At 44.7% G+C, this 15,607-nt stretch overlaps 1 long non-coding RNA gene across 4 annotated transcripts in view; it reads left to right on the top strand.

The window, feature by feature from the left end:
• LOC135240983 (uncharacterized) overlaps positions 1–15,607 on the top strand; it is a 138,092-nt gene that overhangs the window by 14,105 nt on the left and 108,380 nt on the right. Inside the window, exon 3 of one of the 4 annotated variants that reach the window (XR_010325843.1) lies at positions 6,586–6,739. The exons of the other annotated variants lie outside the window; for them this stretch is intronic. This is a non-coding gene — a long non-coding RNA (uncharacterized LOC135240983). Of the gene's footprint in view, positions 1–6,585; positions 6,740–15,607 lie in introns of those variants that run through there. 4 annotated transcript variants of the gene reach the window in all.

The raw sequence follows: 15,607 nt of genomic DNA, 5'->3' as shown, positions 1-15,607 counted from the left end.
TGTGTTCTTGGCTATGAATAACTGTACAAAATTAGTATTGTGCCTTATCGGACCTGTGTTTTGTAGTTGTTCCAGTGACCTTTGGTTTTCACTTTTGTACGTTGCATTGGATAAAAGCATCTGCTAAATACATGTAATGTAATGGAATGAGTATAATTAGTGCGATACAGTATTATAATTTTGTTGTTTCTTGTGAGAATGATCATTCTCAGAAATTATTTATAACTCTGGCCCGTGTGACAGTTTATACAGTTCAAAGTGGCATTTAAAGTTTTGAAGGCCTTTTTAAAAATTTATTTATTTATTTTTTTTACCAGCCCAGCCAAATCAAGGGAGCTGGTATGCAGTCTTGACATGATTAATCCTAAAGAACCTGACCCACTGATATGCATCAAACACTTCTTACTCTGAAATATCTCTTAAAGTTTTCTTAATGGTTTCTAATCATACATATAACTACACAAAAAGACTCTCAATTAGACTGCTCTCAAAAGTCCTCACATTATTAAGAAAAATCCTCTGGTCTTTCCTGCTAACTAGTTAGGGAAAAAACCTAATTGCTCTCTAGTGGCTTTGATGCAAGTTGCGAGCCAGAGGTTTTTCTCGCTCTTATTAGACAGCCTGCAGAAGAGTGCAATGTGTGCGCTACACATTCTGAAGAGGGTCTAATTTGAGAGAGAGGAAATAGACATCATGTGCATCAATTGCGCAAGTTGTTCCCTGATTTGTGATTTCCAAAGCAGTAAAAATGGAAAGCGGGTAATAGGAAATCAATTCCTGAAGCACTGGTTCCAGAGGTGTGTCTTGCTAGTTTCCACAAGAAAGTTATGTAGTGGACGCATTAGCCATCTTAATGGAAAATGCTGCATAATTTGTTGGTAAAACTCCATTGTATTGTGAACGGCACAAAGTGATTTACATGTTAACATCATAATTTACTTTAGCTGTTAAAGCTGTTTAGCTTTCCTTTTGAGAAGCAGCAGTCCGTACAATGCCCGAACGATGTGTCCGGGTGGTACTGTAGAAGATGATGCTTTTAGCATGTAGGGGATTATAATTCAATCCTGCAGGAAATCTGAAGGATGTGGTACACAAAAAGTAAGTCAGCCTCCCATTTTCTGTCACCAGTCTTTTTGGCAGACTGATGGTTTTACAGCATCATCTGAAGAGCTGGTGACGCAGCCTAAACTTCTTAACCCTTTTTGGTGGGATTGATGTGATTTAGAATGTTTTTAACTGGACATTCTAAAGCTGATGTAACAATCACAGCTGGTGAGTGAAAACAAAGGAATTCTAGAACATTGAGGTAAAATTTTGAAGAACATTCCAAAACACCTTCTCTTCAAAGGGTGACTGCTCTAAAGTACCCTGCAGCAGTGGGGATTTTAGGATTGTTTCAATGGGGGGCCCAGGGGGGGACCAAGAACCAGTCAGGGGTGGCCCGTCGTGTCCAATCATATTGCGGGGAGGGGGGGGCGGGGGTCGGTTCCACACCCTTTACCCATGTCCCGACCCTACAGCCTTTGAAGGTCTGGGAGAGTCTCTGTGCGCGCCAGGTTCAGGCTGACCCTGCTGCCACGCCCTCCCACGCGCGTGACTGCAGGGAGACTCCGCCCACCGGTCACCATCAAGCCGCGGGCCCGCTCTGAACACCGCGGTGGGCAGCGGCAGCAGCAGCCGTCACTCATGCGCATGGCCGCCGCGCAGAGACGGCGAGCGGCCTGGCTGTCACTGAGAGCAGGAGGGGAGGTCATTAGCGCTGAGCTGTGTGTGCTGTCCCTAGAGAGACGGGTCTGGGTGCTTGGCTTCACTGACCCATATGGCATCATTGTCCTGTCCAACCCACGGCCAGAAAATAAAAAGTTAATTTAAAAAATCCACTTTTTTTTGTTAGCAGTGTTAAAATCATGCAATATAATCTTTGTTCTATAATAGTAGTAGTAGTAGTTTATTAGTTTTAATTATAAGGCACTTTCATCAAATCTTGCCACTTTATTGTGAAGGATTGGACAAAAGTGAAACCACTCTAAATATTGTTTTGGTTTTTATGAATACTATGTGTAAAACTGATTTTGAAATAATTGTGAGAGAGAAAAAAAATCCCATTATAAATGGGGAAACTGTTTTAAAGATAATAAGATTAACCCTTCTTTAGACAAAGGAAACCTTGTTGGAACTTCTGATGGTCTAATGGTCCAGTTCTGTAGATGTCATTTGTGATTACGGTTGTGCTTGGATCTGTGCACTAACAAATTCATGCCACCTGTTTTTTTTCTCTCTCAGAGGTTGTATGATGCAAACTGATAAAATATCCTGTCCATACGACAGTTAGATAAAAGTAGGACATTTTTTATTTTTTGAATACATAAATAGTTGCATTGTATTAATATCAAATATTTCTAATGCTACAATTCTGTTTTGTCGGTATTTCAAATGCGTTTTTGAATTTCCTTAAATTGACAGCAGCTCAGATACCATCAATTTTTGGGCCTCAGAATGGTTTATTTTAATGGCGCACTTTCAAATGCAAAAACTGGGCCCAGTCTTCTCGTTAATAGCTTGGTGACTGAATCAAACACTACCGCAGGATACTCCAGTGTGGACGCTGTGCTTTGGACCATTAAATTGCAGAGGCAAAGCTTTTTTAAACTGTAGGTCATCAGAGCCAATCAATGATAATAGTAATAATTGGACTTCATTCTTCAGGCTGGTAGAAGGATCACTGAAGTGAACTAAATTCTTTCCAAAGTCATGTCTTTGTTTCTTCCTTTGCCAGCAGGGATTACTGTATAAGTGAAAGTAACTGCATTGACCCCTGCTATCTATTACTTCCATATGCAAGCAGTTATCTCTCTTGCAAATGGAAATGAGATCCAAAATTGCAACAAATGAGTCCATGCCACCGAAATGCAGATGTTCCCCCTTTTTCCCTGGAAGTATACGTGCCCGATTGAATTAACTTTAACCCCCTCCGTTCGACGGAACAGACGTCTCTTTCTAGCGTCGCCTCGTGCTCAATTTGTTTGGAAAGTTGTGGCTCGCAGAACGACTGTATCTCAGAGCCCGGTAAATAGGATCTGATGGAGCGAAACACCTGGTAGTACTCCTCTGCTCTGAGAGCCGTGGCAGAGTTCACCGGGGTGATGTGGCCTGTTCTGCTCTAGTGGGGCCTTCGCTGCTCTGTTCTGCACGGTGGGGGGGGGGCCTTTGAAGAAAAACACCTGTTTTCAAACCAGAGCCTTTTCCCACCCCAGAAGGATGAAAGCGGCTGCCTGGTTTTGAGGGAGGCCGAGGGGCCGAGGGTCCGACACACAGGTGCTTCCTCGGGCCCGGAGTCAGTGGGAATGCAGGAATAATGTATGGAAATTGGTCACCAACTTGCTTGTTGGTTTTTTTTGTTTTTTTCTCCCCCACTGCTGTTTTTATAATGAGGAGCCTGCAAAAAAAAAAAAAAAAGCCCGGGAGATAATTTGCCAAACTGTTTAAAATGGTGTTGGAGCCTGGGGCTGTCCGAACGCTTCGGTCAGGTCAGACAGAGGTCGCAGACATTGCTGATGGACGCCAGAGAAATAAAAACATCCAACTGACAGATGCCAACTGACAGAAATGTCCCATAGATGAAAAGAACCTACTCGGTGACCCAAATTAGCTTGATGACTCCCATCAGCATTGTTGCCTTGGCGCACAACGCTGGAAGTTTCTACACAGCCTCTTCCCTGTTCTGCCAACCTGTTTGAACCTGTTTGATACCCTCAGCGACCAAAGCTTTTTCCTTCACAGAAGCCATCGCAATAGTGACCTCGGTCATCCCAAAGGTTCTCCCTCAAAAACAAAGAAAATTTGTTCTGTACCATCTACCAATCTGGCACCTGGCTCCCAGCCTGTGTCCTTGCCCTGTTCCCCCTGGATTACTGCAGCTTCTTGTTGGGTGGTTATCCCTGCCTGTTCCATTAACCCTTTAAGATCACAAATACAAGATTAGAATGCTCTTAACTGAACATTCTACTTCTGACACACACAACTGGTTGTTAACAATCCAGTACTGCTGTGGAGTTCTGGAACACTGAATGTTTTGGGGGAAAAAAGACATTCCAAAAAACCTACTTTTCAAAGGGCTGAACAAATAAAGCAGACCATTGCTACTTAACTTGGCTTCGACTCGCATTTGTTGTTTAGCTTCTCGTGTTCTCACAGCGAGCATCAAGTTCAAAGCATCATTACTTCCTTATCTAGGAGTTCATGGCACGGAGCCTACCTGCCAGTCATAATGCATTATTTTCTCTTTATTTCACTTTAGCATTGAGCAGACGCTCTTATCTAGAGTGACTTAGGTCACATTTTTAATATTCCATCCATTCATACAGTTGGATAGCTTAAGCAGTTCAGTTTGAGTGGTTTTTATTTTAGGCTGCTGCCCGATTGCAGTTCTGCATTCCAGTTCAGCACTAACTCTGTGTTCTGTAGCCATTAGGATACGTGTAGAACTGTGGCCACACTTCTGGAACTTGTCACTGTTCCATTCCTTGCCGCTTTCCTACAAGTGGAACAAGCTACCCATAACTAGCATACATTTGGAATGGCTCATCATTTTCCCAAGCTGCCTGACAAACTAGGTTTTAAATCTTCAACTCGGTTCCCTTCCCTTAAAAAAAATAGTTATGATGTTTTATGACTAGCACAAGATTTATGATCATTTTAAACCCACATTATATTTTAATGTAGTCTAATCTTGCTCTTGGTGATCATTGTGTGCAGATACATGTACTATGTGCATGGTAGATGGGTTACCGTAGTGTGCTTATATTTTAGACTATTTTTATCATTGATATGTCAGTATATTTCCCTTACCAATGCTCTTCTTGCTGCCTTTCAGACATTCACAATTATTTTGTAGAATAGCAGAATTAAGCAGAAAGTGTAGTTCCACAACTGACACAGAACTCAAAGAATTATTTTACAAAAACAGATCCCAAATCATGCACAGGCCTATCTGTTGTAGCGGACACTGGGTTATCCCTGCTAACCTAGCTACTTGGACTCATGGGAATCTACTCATGACTGGATGGATCTAAGCAGTCAATGAGTAACAGGCACCTTCAGGAACCCTTTAGCACTGGGGGAAAAGAGGTGACTCATCCAGCTAAAGGACAGTTAATTCCTTCCAAAGTGGCCATGTGTTTTCATGCCTATGAATTTCACTCATGCATAATTACTGGGGGAAAATAGCTCCTGCATTGAACTGTTCCTTATAGTTTAAGAAGACCCATGTCCTTTCTGCATATGGTGCATTACTGAAACGGTGACAATGAACAAAAAGAGTTCTTAAGTTCAAGCACAGTAATGGGCCGCAAGCCCGTCACGTCTTGGGTAGCATTTTTATCATTGAGTCTGTGTCCTAAAAGTAACTTCGTTGATAAAAAAAAAAAAAAAAATGTCCAAAAACATTTTTAAGGGGAGTAATTCTGAAAATGACCCCCGCCCCCTCCCCCCTCAGAAAAAGCTGTGATCTAAAACTCCCTTTTGACAGTTCTCCCAACTGCCAGTGCCCTGCCTACCAAGCAGCCCAAACCTCCGCTGACTGTTCCTGCTGTCCTTGTGAAGTTCAAATTGGCCTCCTTCTATTACCATTGAGGCAACGGCCACATTAATATCATGTCAGAATGGCTGCCTCATCGATGTTACTATAACTCTGAATCTGACAACTGGATCAGCAGGTGAACCCCTTTTGGTCTATGAAACCCATTCACTGTGATGCAAACACCGCTGCAAAGATCTGATTTTAATTCAGCTCGACTCTCGCTTTTAGACTTGTATATTGTATTTTTCAGAACCTTTCAAAAAGCACAAGGCCTTTGTAGGCGATGCGGAAATCTTTTTAATTGTGGTGTATTTCAAAGGATGTATACGCTTCCAGAATGAAAGGTTTGCGTATGTTTCTTTGATTGCGGTGTTAGCTGCAACTAATTGAATTACCGTGAAATGTCTCATAAGATGCATCGTGACATTATTTTCTAGTTCTGAAAATATTAAAGAAGAATGAATTTTAATAAAAGGAGAACTTCATTATGAATGTTTATTTATGTTCATGGCTTATAAACATTGGGGAATTCTGTAGTTCATTTCCCTGTTGCAACCATTGTGATTAAAGACAAGCCTAGATATGCGTTTAGAAATCAGGATGTATAGCACCGTTGACTACGGATATCTCAGCTGAAATACCTTTTAAATCTGAAGTTCCTGCTGAAATTAAGCTCTTTGTATTGGTATTCTCAAACTCAGATTTTTGTGCAGATCAGTCTTCAGTGCTGGTGCAGTTAATCATTGCGGCCTGTGGTGAAGGAAGCCTTTTCCCAAACATCAACTTTGCTCCTCCTCAGAGCTCCCACAGAGCCCTAGCAGCCTGCACCGAAGCCATCCCACAGCAAAATGACATTTCCAGCCATAATTCATTCACATGAAACTGTCATCTTAATAATACACAAATATTACGCATACCTGGCAAACGTATAGAATTGAAATGTACAGGTGCTGACCCATCTCACTTTGGGGTTTTTTTTTTCTTTCTTCCTGCCTATGGTAATGAAGACCAGGCCAAAGGCACAGCTTTAATCAAGCTGAGAAGAGGCTGCTGGGAGATTTGCGGACTGCTGGAAGCACACTGTACAGATGGCCTTCATTAAGGGGGTTTGTGGAAAATCAGCCAGGAACAATTGTTTTCCCACTCGCATTTATGAAGTGGAATGACTTATAGCACACAGACGGAGATGGCTTCCTGTTAAATATATCAGCAACGTAACTTTCAGCTTTAGCCAAATTATATTCCACCGTAATACCATGCAGATGCAGGTTATTAGGTCTTGCTCTCGATCCTAGGTTGTAGCTCTTGTGACTTAAAAGACGATGGAGTATCACAGAGAATTAGTGTCATTCAAAGCCTGTGGTCTACGGAGATTTGGTAAATTAATTGGCAGGTGGCCCAGAAGACTCCTAAACTTGGACTTTGGACAGCAGATTACACACCGTATATGTGGAGAGTTATGACTCTGACCTCCTTTAAAACAAGACATAAAGGCCATTATGGTAACCTAGCATTTAATTGAATGCTTAATCAATACTTGTTATCATATTTGTGCACATGACACACAGGTCAGCTTACATGCCTCGGGACAGTTGGAGGCCAACCTAAAGCTTCCTGGTTTCATATCCGAAGACCATGACTAGGTCACCAAAATAGTGATGCGGGGATACAACTACTGCAGTGCAAATATTACTTTGCTGTTGTGTTGATGGGAAACAAAAAATCTACTGTAGGTGCCTATTACACACTACAGAGTTACGGCCCTGCTATTGCTGAAGCATGTGGTGGACACATCAGCCAGGTTATCATTGAGATTTCAGTATTGTTGTTGAAATTTGAAAACCTGAGAGAGGTGCTCAATTGAACAGTTCAGGAACACATCAGTGCATTACTGTTAATGAGGTTGATGGACGTGGTGCATCCTAGGCCAATCAATCATAGGTGACTTTAAAATGGAGGGAGCTATTTGACTGGATTTGCTTGCAAGAGGCTTGCTTTTACAAATGTGTAATAAATGAACATAGGATATTGTGTTGAAGTATCTTTAAAATATCTTGTATGTGATATCAAGCCAGAAAACCCCATTTATTCCGTCGGATGCACGCTTTGACCTGAAGCAAAGACTTTAACAGAAACGCTTAGTGGTCATATGCATGTCAGCCTTTGTGTTACCTCAGGGCTTCCATTTGATTTATTTCTTTCATAATAAATCAGCCGTGTGTTTTAGTTTGTCTGAAGGAAAATAGCGGTATGAATGCTGGTCCTGATTTACTCCCCATCAGGGAGGCATAAAACTTCATTCACACAAATTATACTGACTTTTCTGACAAATGAAAAAAACAAAAAACCAATGTTTCTCCAGTAATACATGACTGTCATTCAGAAATGCGGCATGAAATATTATTTGTTCCTTTTAGACACGCTGAGAGTTATGACTCTTTAGGCCTGGTTTGAAGCTAAGCAGACCCGTATTTATAAAGAGCTTGTGTCACATTCTGACATACTGTACGGTAAATCAAATAGACAAATTAAGTGGGGTAAATCCTGTCTCAAATTGCCTTCAGACGTTTTTGTCATTTTCTGTTCTTTTTTTCTGTACTTCAGATTATTCAGACATTATTTAATTTCATGGATTCCATCATTCACTTTCCCTGATCCTCCACGTTTATGCATTTTGGTCAGTAACGCCTATAACGATGCACCCTGAAATGATAGGAATACATATAAAGCATTTATACATATTTCACATTCTTTTAAAATACAGCGTATTCAAATGAAGTATTTAAGAATGTGAGAAGAGATATAGAAGGGTCTTTGGAGGTGGAGTCCACCACAGACAAGAGCTCAAGAGCTGGGCACTATAGATGTATCACAGGTTCAAGGCTGGGCTATGTTATCATAATGTTATGTTATCAAATTACGTGGTGGGTTTAAATCAAACCATTTCCCCTGTCAGTTCACCTCAGGTTATCACTTAACACACCAGGTTCCCCGCGGCCGTCACACTACCAGCTGTCCTGCGATCGGCGCTAGCTCTCTCCTGTAGCCATGCGTGCTGCAGTGTGCAAAGTGGTCACTGCTGTGCAGGCGGTTGCTTCAGAGGGGGGAGTGTGTTCCTCAGCTGCAAGGCACCTTGGGTAATTGAGAGTGGCCGAGTGTAAAACTGGAGCAGCACAGCCGAAGCTTCCAAACCGTAGAGCGAAGAAAGATGAAAACGGCTGATTGGCCTCTGAGGGCAGAGCTCGCCATTGTCAGCCCTGTGATTGGCAAACGCCCCACTCTCCAGGCCCAGCAGTGGCCTGGGTAAGGTCAGCTGACATCTCGGCAGACCTTGCTGATGAAAACCAAGCCTGATGCAAGCTCACTTTTGTTTGGCTCCAGAAGCACAGTGGCTCTCTCTCCCTCTCCCCCTCTCCCTCTCCCTCTCTCTCTCCTTCTCTGTCTCTTTCTCTTTCTCTCTCTCTCTGTTCTGTAGTCACAGGAGAAACATTTACAATATTACACAGCATAAATGTATGCATTGAACTTGAAAATTCACAATTTTCTAATATTTATAATATCTCTGCTGCAAAGCTTTTTGAAGAGTGAGCAGCAAAAAAAATAAAATAAAATAAAATAAAGATACAATCCAGTTGCCAGAAGGCCAGTGTGGAGACATTAGAATTAATCTACTCTGCGATAAGTGAGGAATGAACTTCGGAAGGTCATCGACAAATAAATGGAAGGCTTCATTTTACATAAAGCTCTCCCCCCTGCTTCGTGACAGCGCTGGTTAGGGTGTCACCTGGCTGACGAGCACACATCGGCTCCCATTACCACTGGCCGCGTCCGGGGTGACAGACAGCTTTTCAAACCCGAAAGTTCAGTCCTGCTGCTACGAAAGCCGGTGACAGTCAGCATTACTGTCACGCGGAAGATTGGCAAGCCGCGTGACCTCCTCTCATTATGAATGAGGGGAGAGAGAAAAAAAAGTGTGAAAAAGAGGCTCGGCTGGGCAGAACTTGGAATAATAAAATTCCGTTTGTCGAGTCATTCAAGAGACCAGGGAACAATTACAATTTTTTTTTTTTTTTTTTTTTTTTGGGGCAAAAAGTAAAGCCTCAACAGCAGTCATTATGGAGATTCCCCGCACCTGTAAAATCACTGCCCTCCTCTCAATTTAGGGGTCAGCTGGGGAGTGTGAAAAGAGTTCGTCTTTAACCTTTTGCCCTTTTTCCAAGCCTCACTCAGTGTGTAAAGCTGGTGGAAACACAATATACCACACCGCCTGAGGTGAATGTAAAAAGCGGTAGCTGAATTAATGCGTAGCTAGTGCTGGAAGACGCCTTTGAAACAGTTGAAATAGTTTGTTGGGTCAATAGGGTGTGGTCAGAAGTACCACCAGTACTTTTGCCACATACACAGGATTATACCAAATGGAATAGAACACTCACAATTTAACTATTTAACCCTCTGAACATTTCTTGGAATGTTTTTAAAAAATTCTAAGTCCGTGTTCTAGAACCCCATTGCTTTCAATTGCCGGGAGGGATTGCACATTAGAATGTTCAGTTAAGAACATTAGAATGTCCTGTAGTCACACCGGGCTAATTGCAGAACTGGCCTTGTGTTACTATGCTGCTTTCTGAACTGGCCTTGTGTTACATGTATCTATCAGAATGCAGCATAGTATTACACAGGACTTATTCTATGGTGAGCACAGCTGATTCCTTGGTGAGCACAGTTGATTCTATGGTGAGTGCAGGCGATGGGTAGGTCCTTGAGCCACTGAGCATAACTGTTTGTTGCCAGTAGGTGCAGCTGTAGCCCAGCAGGCAGGGGAAAGGTCTAACCAACTGCCTGTCTACCCCACAGCACAGAGCAGCACTGGCCTGTCTGTTTGGTCAAAGCAAGTGGCAGCCAATCACACGGAACGTACAGCGCTTCTCCATTGAAATCCCCAAATGTGTCACGGTGTGCTTCTGATGCCCGTCAGCTTTTCAGTTTCAACCCTTGGGACTGCAAAAATGGACTGACTCGATTGGTCAGAAATTTGAATTGTTGAATTGGAGTCCTCTTATTCCTTATGATTAAGAGTACCGACCCACAGCAGGTAATGTTTCAATGTCAGTAGCATCTTGTGTATTTTTAAATAGGTTTCCCATGGTGTCCAGGGTAAGGTTGGGTTGGGAATCATGGTCTTCTGTATGAGTTTGGCAATATTTCTGAAGAGGATATATTCTCTTGTATTTTTCCCAAATAGTTTTCTGAAATCGAATTGCTCGGTATTGTGGTACCCCATCAAAAAATGCCAATGAACAGACATATGACAAAGTATATCACATTATTATTCTGCTTCTGCACCTTTGTTTACTTTATGAATAGGTATGGTCACCTATTTCATAGCCAGAAATAGTCTAAAATTTCCCCTGATGTTGAATGTTGAATTTTTTTTTGTTTTTGTTTTTGTGCACGTCAGGTGGAATTTCCCTGTAACCTCTCCCTTTGAAGATCTGAGGGGGCGGTAGGGGGGGTGGGGGGGGGGGGGGGGGGGTGTTGGGGGGGGGGGGTTGGGGGGGTCGGTGCATCTGCTAGTGTTCCCAGCAGCCTGTTTGCTTTGTGCGGCGGTGTTTCTCTGTGGAGGCCTCTGTCCAGCGGCCAGGCCAGGCCTTCCTGCGGGAAGCGGTGCGGGTTTACCTTCACACATGATTAATTCCCCCATCACTTTCTAAACGCTTCACGCTCACATTCCCTGCCGAAAAAAGGCAAATGTTTGCCTTCTGCTACATTGGTGGTGGGGTGGGGTGGGGGAGGGGGGGGGCACTAAAAACAGAAAGGAACATTCTTAAATTCGATAATTAGTCTGTTGACTTTTTTGGTGAAAGAAAAGGATTGGCCTCATTAGCTTTAATTCTCTTAATTGCCCTTCATCAACATAGCGTGTAATTTTGGTCCTTAGTGTGGCTAAGTGTCCTCAGTGTGCTTCACTGTTATTTGTATATCGTACCAGCAGCCCGAAAAATAAATAAAAAATAGAAAGAAATGGAGTGTGCCAGGGGATGTGTGTGTGTGTGTGTGTGTGGGTGCATGTATGTGTATAGATGTGTGTGTGTGTGTGGGGGTGCATGTGTGTGTGCGTGTGCATGTGTGTGTGGGGGGGGTGCGGTATGTGTGTGTGTGTGTGTGTGTGTGTGTGTGTGTGTGTGCATGTGCGTGTGTGTGTGTGTGTGTGTGCGTGTGTGTGCGTATGTGCGTGTGGTGGTGTGTGTGTGTGTGGTGTGTGTGTGCTGTGTGTGCGTGTGCGTGTGTGCGTGTGGTGTGTGTGTGTGTGTGCGATGTGGTGTGGTGTGCGTATGTGTGTGTGCGAGTGTGGCGTGCTGTGTGTGGTGTGGTGCGTATGGTGTGTGTTGGTGGTGTTTCATAGGTGGCAGAGACGGCCGTGGAGGAGGAGACATGATGGGCTGTGTGCCCAGGGCCTCAGAGGGCCAGACATCTACCCGCCTAATGGGCGATTGGGGGCCTACCCAGGATGCCTGTACATCGGGATAAAACGCCATTATCCCATGGCCCCCCCAGGACAGGGGATCCAGAAAATGAGCCTCTACCATTGGGTACAATTGCTATTATCTCCATGGGGCCACCTGCCAATAGAGGCCTCTCCATTGTGTGGCTGTCTGCATGGGTTGTGGCGGGGTGGGTGGGTGGGTGGCGGGGGAGGGGGGGGGGGGGGTAGGGGAGGGGGAGGGGGGGTGTGTGCGAGTCACCCAGTCCTCAGGCAGAAAGGCCAGAGAGGCAGGTCTGTCACATGCCTTCCCAGCATGCCTTGCTTGTAAGAGGCTGCGGCTGCGGACCTGTTGGGCGAACGCAAAAGCAGGTGGCGCGTAAATCGGCAGCGGCGGCGGCAGGTCCGAGGCCTTCGCGATTATTCGTAAGGAGCGCGACCGCGGGGGGACCAGGACAGTAATACCAGTTTTGATACCGCTTACTGTGTCTGTCTGTCTGTCGCATTCACGCTAAAGGAATATTGGTTTTTGTTTCGTTAGATCGGAAAGCAGCGCGGCACGAGTAGCCCGTTAGCCCGGCACGCGGAGCCCGTTAGCCCGGCACGCGGCGCGGTGAGGTGCTAATGGCTAAAATGCGTTCTGCAGAACACACTTCCAGCTGAATCAATTCGCCCAGCGGGTGTCACTTTAAGCAACAGTGCATTAGTCCTGAAGTGTGTGGTTTGTGGTTAACACAGAATAGGCCAGTTTCCCGGCTTACTCATGTAAATACTAAATACTGTTTTGTTTTATAACATCAACCACGGGTGTAATTTAACACTCACACAGTTAAATCTCCGTACACAAAGCCTCTGTGAGCGTGAGCGTGTGCGTTTGTGTGTACCTGCGTGCCTGCGTGTGTGCGTACGTGCGTATGTGCATGTGCACATACGTGTGCGTGCGTGCATACAGCACTGCAGCATGCTGGGAACTGAGAAACAGCCGCTCACTCCCCCGTCACCGCGTTAACCACAGAAAGCTGTCAGGTTGCGCAACAGCCAGGCACTGTGTGAGATTACACATTTCCCCTCAGTGGTCAAATATGGAGCAGTAGTACCACCGATATACTGGATTGCAGCTTTTAAAAGAAAAAAAAAAACATTTTTAAGACATTATGTGAAAAATGCAAAAACAACAACAACAAAAAATCTCTTATGAAAAGAGAGAAGCAGAAAAGCAGCGTGTTTTAAGGAGGGGAAGCTGTTTACAGGCTTGTGACGGCGCGGCTTGCTGTGAATTATGAATGCCGGCGTTGGATCTGGTGGCGGGGTGGAGGAGGCTCTGTGCAGCCGCTGAGGAGACTGAGTGCGCCATTGTTCTGCCAGCGAGCCCTGTTAGCGTTCGAGTTCTTCTTTTTTTTGTGTGTGTGTGAAGTGGTTTTTTTGCTCCTCTCCCCGGAGATGCCTTCCCTCTTTGAACGGCGCGTGCACAGGAGCACGCCACTGTATCCACACACTTTCCGGCAAAAACAAAGGTCCCTTCAAGCAGCCTTTTCCCGTGAAAACACCGTGTGTTCCTCTACGCTCCTAATCGACTGATTTGTTTAAAGAGTCTGTGAGACGGTGGAGCACGAAAGCAGAATATTGCATCAAAAGGAAAGCCATTTAGAGTCTTTCCAGTGCTTGCCTTGTGTGAATCATGCATCGTGATCTGAATTCTACTGTTTTGAGTTCATTAGGACTTATAGCAGGCATGAACATGATTGTGGTCTGAATTCTGCTGTTCTAAGTTCATTAGGACTTATAGCAGGCATGAACATGATTGTGGTCTGAATTCTGCTGTTCTAAGTTCATTAGGACTTATAGCAGGCATGAACATGATTGTGATCTGAATTCTACTGTTCTAAGTTCATTAGGACTTATAGCAGGCATGAACATGAAAGCCAGGGACAATTATGGATTTCCATAGTGTTTTGTACAGTGATGATTGATTGACTACCGCTCAGGACAGTGTGTTGTTCATGTTCAGTTGTGCACACTGCGCGGCATTTGGTTTTGTGTGCTGTGTCATGTGTTGATATATGGTGTGTCTTGTTAGTGTGTGCGTGTGCGTGTGTGTATCATGTGTGTGTGTGTGTGTGTGTGTGTGTGTGTGCATGCGTGCGCATATTTAGTGTGTTTGTGTGCGCGTGCATGTACACGTGCGTGTGTATTTAGTGTGTGTGTGTGTGTGTATACGTTAGCATATGGCTACAGTGGTGTGGCATCCTGCCCTACAGAAGGTTCCCAGGGCTAGCAGCTTGTATAATTGATTTATAGAAGTCCTTGTTTTGGGTGTAAACACAGTTCAGGTGTCAAGCGCTTCCTAACTGACAGGAAGCCTCAGGTCTCCGGGCCTTCTTGCCATTGTCTGTCTCTGCCTCACAAGAATGACCTGAAGTTTGGGCGCTTTCACGGAACTGAGCAGAAAATCTTTCTCAGATGCCATCGGAAAACAGACAAAATTAAGCATCTGCCAATCACCGCTCTTGCATGAAGAGGGCCAGCTGTCACTCATCCATCACGGGCTGGGTTTCGGCGGCGTCTCACAGAGCTCCTCTCTAATGCGGCCCGACAGGGAAATGACAGCCGGTGTGCAAGTGTGACCTTCACCTGTGATTATTGCACCATCAAAAAAAATCACCGGGCCTGACAATACCTTTTGAACGGTGCCCACGGTCTTGATCTACGGACATATTGACGTCCCTCGAGTCTCTCCCGTTTGCGTCAGATCTGTCTGCTTTTGACATCGCCGAGGGCGCGGAGCTGACCCTCGTCCTGTCCTACAGGAAGGCAGACTGTTGGAGCGTGGGATCGGTGGACAAGCTTTGAGTGTGACGGACACCGTGGTGCTGTGTTTGAACGGTTGTTGTAAATGCAAATTGCATTGACCTGATAAAGTTTATATTTTTTTTGTCTGCGTGTGGTGTGTGTGTGCACATATATATTTGTATATGTATATAAAATGTAATTTCAACTTCCATGTCAAGTGAAACCCCGCCCTCTCTCATATGGCCTTCCGGCATTGGTTGGCTCCTCACTAAAGCAGGTCCTATTATTTACATGCTGTTGGCTGCTCCTCCCCCAATCGACTCACTCTTAGTGTTCTGGGGCTTAATGTGAATTTTAGAAAACAAACACAATTAGGACGGTATTATACCCCCACCAGCCCCCTTTATTTTTAGATATTGAGCTAAAGGAAGCGCGTAGGAGCCGGGGTAGCGCGACGGCTAAGAGGCACATTTATCCCCACGCTGCAGTGCGCTGAGCGTCTGGGGGACGGATAAACACGTTTAGTCCCCCCGCGTGCGGAGCCACCTCCTCAGGCCAACTGCAGCCGAAGCCGAACTTTGGCAACTGCATTAATGTACCAGGAAAAACAAAAAACAAAACCAAAGAACAGTGGAAACTTTTCCCCGAGCTTTCATTGCGTGTTTATCGTAAACGCTGCCCTGTTGGGGGGGGGGGGGGAGCGGGCGTTGGGCATTGGGCACTTAGACAGATTTGCCTGTCTGCCAGCGCTTTTCGGT

This window comes from Anguilla rostrata, chromosome 15 (genome assembly GCF_018555375.3).
Source record: "Anguilla rostrata isolate EN2019 chromosome 15, ASM1855537v3, whole genome shotgun sequence".
Taxonomy (NCBI): Eukaryota; Metazoa; Chordata; class Actinopteri; order Anguilliformes; family Anguillidae; genus Anguilla; species Anguilla rostrata.
This window is presented reverse-complemented; position numbering and strand designations above follow the sequence as displayed.